Source organism: Aphelocoma coerulescens, chromosome 5, assembly GCF_041296385.1.
Source record: "Aphelocoma coerulescens isolate FSJ_1873_10779 chromosome 5, UR_Acoe_1.0, whole genome shotgun sequence".
Lineage (NCBI taxonomy): Eukaryota > Metazoa > Chordata > Aves > Passeriformes > Corvidae > Aphelocoma > Aphelocoma coerulescens.
Genome location: NC_091019.1, coordinates 29913114 through 29926041, shown reverse-complemented (window position 1 = coordinate 29926041; position 12928 = coordinate 29913114).

Below are 12928 nucleotides of genomic sequence, written 5' to 3'. Positions count from 1 at the left end.
GCCTCCTGATGTTGCTCTTGCTCATGGTGTCCAAAATAAGCTCTCCCATGGCAGCAGTCAAGCTGGTAATCTGCTGGCCATTGCGCCAAAGCTCATTTAAGGTCTGTGTGTGGCTTGTGCGGGGGCAAGCACTTCGCTCTGTGCTCACCCACCCCAGCGATTGCTGCCATTTCTTTTGTTGTGCCATTATTGCCTCCTCACATATTAACTTTATTTCCAAATAAGGTTTGTATTTTTACAGTATGTTCCTGTAGGGCCCATCTCCACAGGGCAGAGGCTTGACTGAGATCAGTTAATGATAACCAAAAGCAACAGGACTTTCAGCTTCACTCTAGAGGTCATGAATTCTTCCTTGACAGAAAGGATAATGTACCATGAATAAATTATGTCATTTATCTTTGGCATTTCCAGCATTTGGTCTTGAATGATGCGTTCTTAAAGAAGTCTTCTGAGGGATGCTTTAAATAATGAAAGAACAGATGCCTCAACAAATTAAATGTCATATTTTTAAGCACTAGGTAATGAAGTATCTGAAAATGTTATTCTCTGTTGCAGAAATCCTCTGTGCTTTTCTAAGAAATAGCATTTTGCAATAGTTCTGTAATCCTGTAGAACTCCAAGCAAAAGGAACATTTTGGAAGTGATTTTAAAAAAATTATTTTCCTAGTTAAAAATATGATGTTAAAAAAAAAAAACATTAAAGAAGACACAAAGCAACAGAGTAGAAGTGCTACATGAGCCCTCTCAGCGTGAAATTAAACCTTCCCTTGAACTTGCTCTCCTTACAAAGCTCTTCTCACTACCTTTGGCCAGGCAGGGAACATGGGGTGAGTCTCCAGCCAGCTGTGCTGACATGCTGAGGGCAGATGTATCCCATGACTGCATCCACTGAGTGCTTCCCAAGCTCCCTGTGTGATGGGGGCTGCAAAGTGCTCTGTGCCTCTGAAACCCTGATGTTCTGATACCACTCTGCAGCCAAGTCCCTGAGTCGTAGCTTGATCATCTTGGGGTTTTGCCATTTTAAATTTGTTTTCTTAGTCAGAGAAACAGATCCAAGAAAGGATTTCATTTTTTCAGACACCGGTGTGCTGGAGCTGACATGCTCTCCTGGTATTAGAGGGATCTCCAAACTGGAAGCTGTGGCAGCCAGCATGAGCAATTGAGGCCAGCTCAGCGACCAGGTGAGTTAGTCAGGGACCAGCGTCACTCTCATGCAGATTCAGAGCTCCCACACAGCTCAGAAGATGGGTTGACCTTGCTTCACATGTGCCTGCAAAAATAGTGAGGACAGACATTTTGCACCACACCCTCACTGCTATGTTCCTGAGCAGCTTTCAGGCCAAGTGAAGAGCAGAGAACACATTTTTCCCACAAGCTTTAAACTCTGTGGAAGAAGAGCATTTGGTCTTCTTCTGTAAGAGCTGCCTACCCCAGGACCATAGCAGTGCTTTCCAGTTAGGATAATGACTACCATTTCAGCCTCGCAGGATGTTGATTCAGCAGGGTCATTATGCCTTTTTCCTTCTGTTGACTTCTTGTTAGAACAGTGAACAGCAGGCACTCAGATGTGGAGAGAGGGTGGAGGAGGAAGGATAAACAGCTCTGGTCTAGTCCAGAATAAAAATAACTATATGAGAAACTAGACAGGTAGAGGGTAAGAGAAGAAAAGCATCTACCAGGCAGTTCACATTTAACTTTTCTCCAACTAAGAAAATGACTGTGAACTTTATAATAATTTCATTATTAACCTCTTAATTAGATTTGAATTTGCCCTGGCAAAATGCACTGAGAATTCTTTTCTGGACACACAGAGGCCTCCAAAGCTCAATGTACAGCGTATCAGGTGATGAAACCCAAACAGAGTTAGTTGCTTTTGTTGACTTGTTTTCTGGTAGTGAGCTTTGTCCTTCCTCTCTCTCATTTATTGCCACAGCTACAAGGGATAAGCAGAATGAGTTTCTGGAAATTGTTTCCAACCACAGCTTAGGTCTTTTTATCAGGCTCCTGGTACCTGACTTGAAATGTTTAGAATTCAGCCAGCAGTTACACAGGATCTTTTCTTCATGTGTTCCCATGGAAGTCATGTAGACATCTATGGTTTATAATGCATCCAAGGAGGATATGCTTATATCATAGATCCCAGCTGTGCTTTAAAAAAAAGAAAAATATACATGCATGAAAGCCATTCAGCTGGTTGCCAGGAAATTGTGCTGATAAAGAGAAACTATGGGGAGTACAAACAAAATGTGCAGTATAGAAAGTCCAGCTGAAGATAGAAATTTACTGCTTAGAAAAGGCTTGTGTCCACTAAGGATTGATAGTTTCTGTAATAAGACAAAATGTGCACAGATGTACTTGGAAATCCCAGGCTCAGCTACACTCACTTTTTTTCTGAATTAGGAGAATGTCCCCTAAAATAAAGGAAAAAATTACAAATCCATTTAAATTTTGACTCTGCTATGGCAACAGGTGAACTAGTCTGCTCATGTCTCACTGCTGTATTTCATGGGATCAACAAAACCCATGCCCTCAATTAAAACTATTTTTAACATAATTAGCAAAGTGCACACAAGTGTCCATTCAGCTGTCAAAGCAAGGCCGTGTTCTGACTCACCTGGTGCCTGAGGCACGTGGGCCTCCAGCATGCAGTGAGGTGTGCTTCCAAGCCTGCTGTGGCATGGCAGATGTGGTTGATAAAAAAAATTATGTGCCAGCTGACTGAAGCCTGGAGGAATGGCTGCTCTAGTTCCCACAGCCACCTTGGGCAGCACGTGTGGTGAACAGCCCTCGGGAGAGCCTCACCATCTCCTGAGTGCTGCAGGGGCAGACAGGCCTGGCAGGGCACTGCAGGGGCCAGTGGCTCCCCAAGAGAAAGGCCACAGTCCCCACTACTTCTGTTCCAGTCTCCACTAGTTCAACGCTAGTTGTGCGAACGCCTATCCCCACTAGCTGTGACCTGGCCCACACATTCGTGCATTAGCCAGCTTGTGGAGGGAGATACCATCCTATTAAATTTCCACCAGAAGCAGGACCTGTCTTTGCTGTCCATTTTTCGGGATCAGAATGCTATGCGGTAGCTGCTGAATGTAAACGTGTTGCGCTTCCTGCTGGCTACGTGGAGGTTATGAGGGAGGACATACATCAAGTACTGAGGCAAAACTCAGCCTGGACACTGCCTGGGGCCAGTGAACTTGCCACCATCACGGCTTTGGCTGGTCAGACAAGCCACGACATGTTACCCAGGCTAATCCACAGGGGTCCTTTCAAGTTTAGATCTAACAGAGTCTGGGCCCATTTACACACAGGACCAAATGGTTTGGCAGTCTCAAAAGCCCACGGTGAGACTCCAGTGTTGCATGAACTCTGCCCTTTTTAGAGCATAGTTACCTGGGACCTTAGGTGTGGGTAGAGACAAGAGCAGCGCCATGCAGATAGGAGAAGGCTGTCTCCCATTGACTGGATAGGTGCCAGTGCTGGCAGGCACACAGAGATTGGATGTTGGATACTCCTACTTGCAAGGGGACTCCAGAGCTGAAAACCACGTGATAGGAAAGCATTTGACTCAGCTGGTACTTAAATAAGGGATGCCAAATCCTTGTTGCCTTTTGTAGGAGTTGTGTTCCATTGTTCTCCCTAATTACTGCTCTCTGGAAATACTGTACCACAGGATGAAATCACCATTGAACTCTGTGAGGAAGGATAAAAGCTTCCCTTAGAGCAATCACTTTATACCTTTCCCACTTTTGGGCTCATAAACCTTTTGCAGTGAGTGGGGGTGCAGATATCTACAAACTTCATCTTGTTTGCAGTGGGCTTAAGCGGTTTGTGAAAGGTGGTTGAGAAGAGCTACTTTGCACAAATGTCTTAAAAGTACCTGCAAGGGCTCACTGAGCAGAGGCTGAAAGCTGCTGCTTGACTGCTCTAAGATCACCCAGAGGCCTGTTCACTGTAGAAGGGTTGGGTTGGGCTACGTTATGTTGGGCCAGGTTAGGTCAGAGAGAGCTCCTTACTGTTACAGGCACAGAAAGGGATCACAAAATAGGGTTTTCAGCATGTGTCTAAGCAACTGATTGTCCTTCACTTGTCCTCCCTCTGGCACCATAAGCAAGAGCATACAAACTAACACCATATTCACTCCCAGACTGTTCTGCAGTGGAAAACAGTTATTTTCCAGGTTCTGCCCTCACAGAAGAGACTTTGCAGATTTCTATGGGACTAAACATCACACGGGAACAATGCCACTGCATCGCTTGGCTGATATCTCCCTGAATGTTCTTAGGTGTTTAGGCCAGCTCTGCACAGACTGCATGGATGGCACTCAGCACACAGGCTGGCCCTGGCCCAGGGACCTGAAAGCAGAGATGCTTGCAAACCCCTCTCTGCTGAGCTGGTGTTCCCAATGGCCTGCTGTCTAACCTCCCCCTGCTCCCCAAGAGTATGTAGGTCACTGTTCACATTGTTTTCCTCTGAGCCTCAACTGCTCCTGTTTTACCACTTTGTTTGCAATTAGCTCGTACTTTTGTAATTGACCTAAATAAGCCTGTTTGTTTCATTTTCCTCCATCCTATGCCTCATGTTTCCAGAGAGCTGTAATTAATAAGAACAATGCAGCATGACTATCTTCTACAAGCCCAAAGCAGGCAGTGCCCTGGCTGGAGTTAGTCTTGCTCTTGGTGCTCTGTAGCAAGCTGACAATGTAAACCAGAACTCATGCAGCTTTGGATTTTGCCCTGAGAAAAACATGGCATGACAGATCTTACAGCTTGACTGTGCTGTATGGCCTCCACAGATGCCTTTTATTATTACTACTGTTAGCAAAATTAAAGAACTAGAGAAAAACTGTGAGCAAGCAAATACGAAAGTCCCTCTGATGGCAAGTGATGTCAAAGCGTTATATCACAAGCCATGAAACCCACCCATTTGTATCAGTTCTCGCAGCTGCTCGCTTTGTCTCCCACAATCACACTTAGCACGGTGATGATGTTCTAAATTTCCTCTCATGTCACAACCCTGTCCTCCCCATGAGGTCTGAAGTGTGAAGGGTGGAAAATCAAATGCAACAGAGCATTCAAATTACCCCACTAAATCTCTCATGCTGTTGGGCAATACTCAGCTGGACAGGTTTCTGGCACTGCTTTTTGCCTCAATTTCCCCATCTGTTCTCATGAACTCCTGCTTGGAGGGGAGCATCTCATGAATGTATCATTTACTTGCACTATTTTTCACCTTTCACATCCTTAAAAGACAAAAGTAAATATCAAAACAAAACCTTGCAAGAGAGCTTTTTCCAAAACTTCCTGTTGTGTTCCAGACCCTCCCACAGAGATGTTCTGCTGCTTCCCACTGGGGTGCCCATCTCTGTGTCCCCCTCCTGCAGGCAGGGCTGTGTTGGGGTCCGTATGTCAGGTTGGCACAGAGGTCAGTAACGAGGCCCACAGGGGTTCTTACAGAGCCTGTAGAATAGGGCTTAGCACTGTGGCATCCCTGAACACCAAGCTCCATCCTCTCACCTCAGAGACGCTGGAGGAAAGCACAGGGAATGAAATGCAAATTACATGTCATGCTGTTTGGAAACCAAATACCAGAAATGCTGGCACGGCATCTATTTGTAGTTTTCCTGACCCACTGCTGGTATCCTGCCCAGCCCTACCTAGGAGTATGCAGTCAATGTCAGTCCCTTTGCTTGTGCTTGGTTCTCTAGAAAGACTCTGAGAGGACTTTGGTAGGTGTTAACAGGCAAAGCACAACTCGGTCCCAGGGGAGACTGGGACAGCAGCAGCAAGCAGGGAGACAGCTTGGAGATAAGCACAACAAGAGCTGTGGCACTTGATTGTAGAACTGGGGTTTTCCAATAAGCCTAAATTTCGTACCGCTCGAATGTAATTTCCTTGGGAAGTAGGGCAACAAATTACCATAAACCCCTTTCTCAATCCCTTCTGTTTAACCTCTGGCTCCTTGACGCAGACTTTGAGATCCAGGTTTTCCTCTTCCTCTGTAACATACTTTGGCTTGCAAAATTCACCACACAGAACAAAATCCAACCTTTCCACTCCCCATGGCAACCATAATTCAATTAAACGAGACAAACCTTGGACAGCAGTTGGTCCTTGGACAGGACGTGGTACACTAAATACGATACCAGCAGGAGGAGAGTGAAACACAAAACTCACGAAACAATCCTGTTAAAAGAGAATTGGCAAGAGGGTGCCCTTCAGGACAAGGACACACACACACACACACTCTTCAGTCCAGCACACTTTACATAGACGACAACAAATAAGCAGGACTGGGATTAATGGCAACATTTGCATGCTTGTAAGTCTATCTGAAGAGCACTCAAGCGCACATTTAACGTCTATGGATGGATGCATTTGTTCCCACTGCTAACATGCAAATACAGGTCTGACTAGGGATGCTTTCCTTAAGCAGTGCAAATGCGGGCAGAAAACACATGTCAAATACAAGAAAACACAGCCCATTAGTCATCTGGCAGGACGACTGACTGAGAGGGGAGTATAAAAGTATAGCCAGATCACACTCTCACGGTGGTGAAAAACAGAAAACACGGTGACTAATTACCAAAGTCACAGCAAACCTAAATATTATTCTCAGAAAGACTAGAATTAGGAAGGCTAGAAAGCTGGTAGCAACAGCCCAGAAATGTTGCCCAGGAAGAGGCACTATCTCCATCCCTTGAGGTTTTTAAGTCCTGGACGGAGAAAGACCTGACCAGCCTGGTTTAATCTCATGACTGCCCCTGCCCTGGGCAGGGGGCTGGACTACAAATCTCCAGAGGGCCTTTCCTATGTGAATTTTCCTATGATCCTGTGAGTGCCTATGATTTGGCATACAGAGGATGCAACTACTGACATTGCCATGACAACAAACTGGGTTTCTGCTGGTGTTGCAGCTTCCTGAAAAGAGAAGAGTGCACGCTTCCTTGAGAGAAATGCTTCCAAAACCCCCAAGATTTATAGCACTAGATTCATTCGAGCTTTGCTTTCAATCTAGTGAAAGAATTAATAGGTTATCAGCTTGTTGCACAGTTCATTTCTGCTTCTGTTTCAATTTTTTTTTTTAAGGCAGTGAAGAGAAAATTACATGCAATCTTGCAAAAAGAAGATAATTACATCCTCCCCCTTGGGGAGACAACCAAAATGTCTTCAGCAAACACTCCCAGTGCCAGTGGGAGGCAGCCAGTCAGCAGCCAGGGCCAGCTTCATGTGGCTCAGCACAGCCAGCCCCGTGCTGTAAAGCATATTCCTTCACCATTTGCCCTGTGGTCTTCCTAAACAAAAGCACATGAAGTGAAATGCATCCCATGTTTTGCTCAAATACTGCAAATGAAATCTCAGCTGCAGTAACTGGGAGTTGAAAACTGGGATTTGGGCAGACTTGAGGCAGTGGTGCTGCTGTGGCCAGTCACACACCCGGGGCGGCGGCAGGGCTGTCTGACCCATGGGGGATACACTGTGCTGGGTGCCCAAAGCCCCTGCAGGCTCCAGAGACAGCAGGCTGAGGATGGGGATGTGGGACTGCCACAGCTTCTGCCCTGGCAGTGCCCATGGGGGAGCCTGGAGACACGAGAGCACTGCGGCCTGAGGCGGCGCAGCTGCAGCAGCAGCTCTGTGTCCAGCCACACAAGGGCTCTGCTCTCTGCCACGTCCGCCTCGCACCCGGGTGCCGGCAGCACAGAGCACCTTCAGAGGCAGAGGACTGCTTGGTTTCCTGCACACTTCCCACTTCCACTGTCTGCCTCTCAGCCAGAACCAGGGATCCAGCCCCCTGGGACCCACCTTCAGCCAGGAATAACTTCTGACTTGAGGCAATTTTAGTAGGTCACCAACGCCGCTGGCTTTTTCCTTTGGCAGTTATGCTTTTCTTCCTCACCCTATGAAAATCAAGTTTTCTTTCAAACATGAATGTGCCCCTTGTAAGCTGATCTGCAATATAATTATTTTCTCCCTTGCTCAGCAAACTTTGTGAAACTGGACATTTTCCCCATCAAAGCCAGACAATAAGGCCTTGTCTACACTGGAGCACAGTAGTAACAATTCCCACTGTGGCTGCCATCAGTTCAGCTCGCCTGGTGGGAGCCATTTATTAAAATTTCTTCCTGAAGACTAAGCCTTCCAGCTCAAGTTGATTGCCCCACATGTCAGAGCCACAAAACATATGTGGGTTGAGACTTTTTTGCCATGGACATTCAAAAGCTGAGGAAGCCAATTCAAAGCTTTGCAAAAGCAGTCACAAGCTGCAAGTCTGATTGAACCATTTTTTAAAACCAAGTAGCCATTTTAATCTAGAAGTGCAGACACTGCTTGGGGAGCAGGAGTTAATCATTGTTATTGCAAAAGGTTTGCCAGCACCTCCTTTTTCTGTCATGCTTTTATATCCAGTAACCTTAACAGGAGTTAAAACATGATCGCCTCAGATCTACACCATTAAAACAGGTATCAAAATAACCAGAGCAGGAAAATTGTACTGCTGTGTTATCCATCTCATATGTGGAAACCTTCACATGTGTTTGAAGTTTGCTGAAGCTTGGCCCATCTGAAGTTATCCAGCCCCATAACCCATCTCCCTGTCAGAGAGACCACACCACCACCTCCCACACACCCCAAACCCAGCCAGCCCTGGCCAAGCCAGCAGCTGCCCCCACCCTGAATCCAAGGGGCACGTGCTGTGGGGCTCCCACAGGCCCCCATCCCAGTGTGCTGCTCCCACACAGGGCTGCCCACACACCCACGTAGCTGTGACTGCCCACTGACACCCCCATCACATCCACATCTTACACAGGGGGAACCTTGTCCAGGCCCTGCTGCCTTTCCAAGGCTGAGCATACAAATGTAGCTCCAGCCAGGCCCCAAAGGGACACCAAAGGTTGATCAAATCATGTTTTACTCTAGCTACATAACATTTTATAATAACATCCAGGTCCAGCACATCTCTGAAATAAGGCACAGCATTAGCTCACCTTTTCAAAGCTCAGCACTGCCCGTGCCTCAGGCTTAGGCAGGGACAGACAAGGCTGTCTAACCAAGAGCTGTGGCCCCATGGGGGGCCATGGGCTTGTGGCTGAGGACAGCACAACTTCACCCGTGCCAAGCAACAAGCAGCTCTTGCAGGAAGAGGCACCTTTAGCTGCTGTTTACACAAACAGCTCTGGCCTTCATTGGATACCATTTGGATACCAAAAGAAACCAGACACCTTGTCTCCACTGAGGTTTTTCCTTCAGGAGAAAAGAAATTCAGCAAGGAATTCCAGGATCCCTTCAAAAATTTTATTGCTGTTTTAGGACACCTGAGGCTAGAACATGTTTTGTGAATAAGACAGCACAGCTGGCAAGCCCTCAGCCATGCAGAGGGCAGGGTGAGCCAGAGGGAAGCAGAAGAGAGCAGAGAGGGATTGGCATGACCCTGCTGCTCTTCAGAAGCATGTGCTTAGCAGTTGCCTTGGTGCCAGAAGGCGAGTGCAGCCACCAGCCTGGGTTTGAGGTGCTGGTGTGTGTGTGTGTCATGGCAGGCCAGGGTGCAGTGCGGGAAGCAGCAGGGTCTAAGCCCCTTTTCCTTACACAGAGGATGGGGCTCAGAGGTCCAGGCCAGAGCAGGCAGAAGGACTGGTGGAAGAAGGGGAGAAAGATGAGCCCCTGCCTCTCAGGCCAAGAGCAGCTTGCGCAGCTCCTGCAAGAGGGTCTGGCACACAGGGCACTGTGAAGGCAGCAAGGGATGGCTGGTGCAAGAGCTGGCAGCAGCTTCCCCACTGCTGCTGCCAAACTACTCAGTCAGCTCCAGCACAGACCCACCCTTCTCCTCTTGCTGCTGCAGGAAATCCTGGCCAGGCACTGAAATGGAGGCTACAGCGGCACGTGCTGCTGCAACAGCCTTCAGTGGACAGTGCTGTGCTGTCCTAAAAACACCTGTAAAGCTCTTATTGTCCCGCTAATGGGCTTCTTGTTAAACAGAACAGTCAAGTAGCTACAAATCAAACAAGTCTTGATCATATTTTCACACTGCAGAAGGTCCAGGGGAAGGGTGGGGGTCATCAGTCATCCCATCCCATGGGCTGAAAACACACTGTGCTATTCCATAAATCAGCGAGCTTGTGTCATGCATTCATCCTCACTTACGTTTTTTTTATGTAGATTGGGTCCAGCACAATTTAAAAAACAAACTCTGGCCTCTTTTTTTAAGATGATTGGTATTTGCACTGGGGTTATTTTACAATTTTTGTCTAATAACAATCACAGGTCACTGGATTCTGAAGTCCAGACATCCAAAGTCCGTTTTCCAGGTCCAGTGGCACCTCAGGGGCATAAAGAGTTTTATATCCTTAGAGTGCTCAGTAGCCTCAGCTGCAAACTGGAGCCCACTGCTCATGTAAGCTCTGCAGACCCAGGCAAGCCTACAGACTTTGCCCAGCAGCTTTGTGCCCTATAGCTCCATGCACTGGAGAAGCCAGAGAAGAGCTGTACACCCACAGGTTTTGCTGCTTTGCTGGGGGCAGCCACAGCCCTGCCCCAGCACAGCTGGGGTTTGACCAGAGGGACAGACCGGGAAAAGCTGGGCAGGCTGTTTCATACAGCTGTAGTCTAAGGAGTTAATCGGTGCTGAAAGCCACTAAAAATGGCACACAGCTTATGTCTGTGTATCTTTTTTTAGCTGCTATTTAATTGCCTGGTTTCAGCCCACGAGGCACAGCACGCTGCAGCACTTGCCAGGGGCACCGCTCTGCGCCACACGGGGGAACTACAGGGAGCCCTGCGCTTGCCAGGGACGGGAAAGGAAGTCAAAGGCAGCAGGAAAGCCTGTCTCCTCCTCCTCAGAGCTGGTCCCAGCAGGCTAGAAGAGAGATTGAGCCCTGCTCTTGCAGCCCTCCCGCTCACACCCACATAGCTGTGACTGCCCATTGATACACCCCCATCACATCCACATCTTACACAGGCAGGGATCTGCTCCGCCCAGCAGTTACTCCCATGCTGAGCTGAGGAGTGAGGGACGCAGAGACAGATGGGTGAAATGTTGCCTTCGGGTTCAAGTCCCTCCACTCTGATTTCCAGCATCTGCTTTTCACTAGAGAGCCAGGTGCAACAGCTGTAACCTCGAGGAACCACAGTCCTGTATGCTGACAGCCCTACAAAAAACAGGGAACCCTCACAAGAGCAAGACGAACCAGGTAAGTGACCACCATTACAGCAAGGACAGGTCTTCGAGGTTCCTTTGTGTCACAGGAACTCTGCTGGCAGCAAGGGGCTGCTAGAGAGCGGCCCCACCAAAACAGGGGACAGCAGGGACATTCCCAAACACACCAACACAGGCCCGACAGCCCAGGCTGCTGGGCTGGATGCATAATTGGATTAGACAGATAACCATAGGTCCCAAAGACCTCACTGGCACCAGGATATGCTCATGCTGTCGAGCGTGTGGGAGGTTGTGTGGCTGGAAGCTTGGGGCAAAGGGCTTCCCAGCTGCTTCAAACACTGCACGGGAGGTTTGTCCTGGCAGCCTGCGAGGCCCAGGTGGCTGGTCAGGAGGACACACAGAGGCTTTCCTCTTCATCAGAAGAGACTCAAGCAAGTGGAGACTAAATCCTTCTAGGGGTACAATTCTGTTGACAGAATGAAAAGCTCTCACCTGTCACACACCTCCAACTCCCAAGAGACACAAGATGGACAACTGAAGTGTGAGCCGAGGCAACACAAAATCCAAATGAACAGGAACAGCCAAGTACACAGTGGTGTAATGATGCCTTCTTGGTCTGTAGCAGCAGTTAAAAGGGCAAAAAGATGAGGCACTGAGCTTAAGTGACAACAAAAGGCATTACAATTCCTCCATGACCATGACCTCAAATGACAGTTATTAACTTAGATTCCATTCATTGCTAATTATGCACAAACTGCTCCTGCACATTTTTGGATTGCATTTATGGACTCAAATCTGACTTTAGCATCAGTTATTGCGCAGGTTCCCTGTAACTTCACTGTCTGTTAACAGAGTTTATTTGTTGCACCATCTGCATCTCCAAGAACACGACAAATATGCTGGAAAACACAGATCCCCAGCACAGATTGTTGGCCTCTATTGCAAAGTTCTTTCCATTGCAAGCCTGACTGGATATACTTTATGCTTATATTCCTTTCTATTCCAAGAAGTAACTTTAGCCTTTAAAATAAGGAGTAATAGGATGAGGCCTTGCTGAAGGGTTTCACGAGAAATTTGAAAAAATATGTTGACTGTGTCAACCATTTTTATTCATTCTTTCCTGTGAGGTCTGATGTTCCTCTTTAAATAAAAATAAATTCTGTGACATCTCTTCTCCAGTCAATTGTTTACCCTCATGTGCAGCGTTTCTCTTCATTGTATTTTCTTGTATTTTCTCTTCTCAGGTCTGTAAAACTAACATTTGTAGACATTTACTACATAACAAAGAAAAAAATACCACCCCCCCCCAAAAAAAATCCCCACAATCCCCCCCCAAAAAAGCAACCAACAACAAAAACCCACCAAAAACCAAAAAAAAACCAAAACAACAAGAACAACAACAAAAAAACCCCACCAAAACCAAACCAAAAAAACACCAAACTAACCCCAAACTCAAAACCACCAACAACAAAACAAACAAAACAAACCAAAACAAAAAAACCCAACAACAAACCCCAAATAAACCCCCACACACTTGCAAGTGTGTTGTCTTCCATTTACTGCCTACGGAAGCAACAGCCAGCTACTCATTACAATCTATTTCTTTTTAAAAAGCCTCTCTCCTCTGACACTTCACTTGAAGACAGATCTGCAAACCTCTTCCATTAGGACAGCCCTCGCGTTCAACTTCTCTAAAGGAAACCCATACAAAGGATAAACCCAGGCTTGGGGTTGGGGTAAGGAATCTGGAGAATGCTCTTCTGTGGGCTTAATCTCTCAACTCTCG